The sequence below is a fragment of the Babylonia areolata genome, chromosome 18 (assembly GCF_041734735.1).
Source record: "Babylonia areolata isolate BAREFJ2019XMU chromosome 18, ASM4173473v1, whole genome shotgun sequence".
Taxonomy (NCBI): Eukaryota; Metazoa; Mollusca; class Gastropoda; order Neogastropoda; family Buccinidae; genus Babylonia; species Babylonia areolata.
The window spans coordinates 65,430,530-65,433,029 of NC_134893.1; the positions used below are offsets into that span (position 1 = coordinate 65,430,530).

The following is a 2,500-nucleotide window of genomic DNA, read 5'->3' on the forward strand; positions in this document are numbered from 1 at the left end:
TCGTCTCTTTCGCCGTTCCTATGGAAAGAGTTAAACGGCGAAAATGGATGGAGAATTGTTGATTTAATCGGTTGATCAAACCTTCCTTTTCATGTTTCCGGAATCTGTAAACTGTTCAGATTAGAATGCCAACTGTATCAAGCAAGAATAAAGGTAATTAGGATAGTGTGTTGGAACGAAACTATTCGTACCTGCTCCACAGGGGAAGTAATCATAGTACGAGTTAACTCATACCTGGAGTAGAATGAGTTAATCAAGGCTCTTCTGGCTTACCTGGATAGTGGGGAGAGACTGACATTTAAGGCTCTTCTGGCTTACCTGGATAGTGGGGAGAGACTGACATTTAAGGTTCTTCTGGCTTACCTGGATAGTGGGGAGAGACTGACATTTAAGGTTCTCCTGGCTTACCTGGATAGTGGGGAGAGACTGACATTTAAGGTTCTCCTGGTTTGCCTGGATTGTAGGGAGAGACTGACATTTAAGGTTCTCCTGGCTTGCCTGGATTGTAGGGAGAGACTGACATTTAAGGTTCTCCTGGCTTGCCTGGATTGTAGGTAGAGACTGACACTTAAGGTTCTTCTGGCTTACCAGGATAGTGGGAAAGACTGACACTTAAGGTTCTCCTGGCTTACCTGGATAGTGGGTAGATCATGACATTTAGTCAAGGTTCTTCTGGCTTATCTGGATAGTGGGAAGAGACTGACACTTAAGGTTCTTCTGGCTTACCTGGACAGTGGGAAGAGACTTACCCTTCATCAGGGTTCTTCTGGCTTACCTGGATAGTGGGTTGAGACTGACACTTAAGGTTCTCCTGGCTTGGCTGGATTGTAGGGAGAGACTGACACTTAAGGTTCTTCTGGCTTACCTGGATAATGGGAAGAGACTTATCCTCAATCAAGGTTCTTCTGGCTTACCTGGATAGCTGGGAGAGACTGACACTTAAGGTTCTTCTGGCTTACCTAGATAGTGGGGAGAGCATGATCTTTATTCCTTCTGGCTTACCTGGACAGTGGGAAGAGACTTACCCGTAATCAAGTTTCTTCTGGCTTACCTGGACAGTGGGAAGAGACGTGCCTTCAATCAAGGTTCTTCTGGCTTACCTGGATAGTGGGGAGAGCTTGGCCCTTAATCAAGGTTCTTCTGGCTTACCTGGACAGTGGGAAGAGACTTACCCTTAATCAAGGTTATTCTGGCTTACCTGGACAATGGGAAGAGACTTACCCTCAATAAAGGTTCTTCTGGCTTACCTGGACAATGGGAAGAGACTTACCCTTAATCAAGGTTTTTCTGGCTTAACCGGACAATGGGAAGAGACTTACCCTTAAACAAGGTTCTTCTGGATTACCTGGACAGTGGGAAGAGACTTACCCTTAATCAAGGTTCTTCTGGCTTACCTGGATAGTGTGGAGAGCTTGGCCCTTAATCAAGGTTCTTCTGGCTTACCTGGGCATTAGAAAGAGACTTACCCTCCATCGAGGTTCTTCTGGCTTACCTGGATAGTGGGGAGAGACTGACACTTAAGGTTCTTCTGGCTTAACCGGACAGTACTGCTGGTTAGGCATCTGATTAGAAGATGTGGTGAGGCGAATATGGATTTGTCCGAACTCAGTGCGCCTCCTTGAGAAACTAAATTCAAAACTGAAACTACGGAATGTGATGGGTAATGAAAGGCACAGAACCTCCGCAGTCCAGAGCCCCCCGTACCTCCCAACCATCACCCCTACCCCTACAACTCCACCATCCAAAGCCAACCTAAATACTTCACTACCCTACCATATATGACCAAAATTAAAATACCACACCAACCTAAAATAGCCAAATTATTATGCCATAACCTAACGCTGTCTAACCCAGCTCAGATCATCACACCACAAGCAAGCTTAAAATCAACACACGCCACAACCCAACCCACTGCAACCCGACCCAACCTAATGCACACAAACCCTATCCACCCCAACCATATCCATTCAAATGCTATCTACTCCAACCTTATCCAACCCAACCCTATCCACCCCAAAACTATCCACCCCACAACTATCTACCCCAAACCTATCAGCTCAAATGCAATCCACCCCAACCTCACCTGCTCAACCAGATGTACCCCAATCCCAGCCCTCTCCACCCAACCCTCTCCACCCCAATCCCAACCCTCTCTACCCAGCCCTCTCCACCCCAACCCTCTCCACCCCAACCCTCTCCACCCCAATCCCAACCCTCTCCGCCCAGCCCTCTCCACCCCAACCCTCTCCACCCCAACTCTAACCCTCTCCACCCAAACCCTCTCCACCCCAACCCTCTCCATCCCAACTCCAACCCTCTCCACCCCAACCCTGTCCACCAAACCCTCTCCACCCCAATCCCAACCCTCTCCGCCCAGCCCTCTCCACCCAACCCTCTCCACCCCAACTCCAACCCTCTCCACCCCAACCCTCTCCACCCCAACTCCAACCCTCTCCACCCCAACCCTCTCCACCCCAACCCTCTCCACCAAACCCTCTCC

The 2,500-nt window shown here is 49.0% G+C and overlaps 1 protein-coding gene across 1 annotated transcript in view; it reads right to left on the reverse strand.

Moving 5' to 3' along the window:
- The window catches only part of LOC143292123 (uncharacterized), a 15,166-nt gene that overhangs the window by 1,414 nt on the left and 11,252 nt on the right, over positions 1–2,500 (reverse strand). The window lies entirely within an intron of this gene.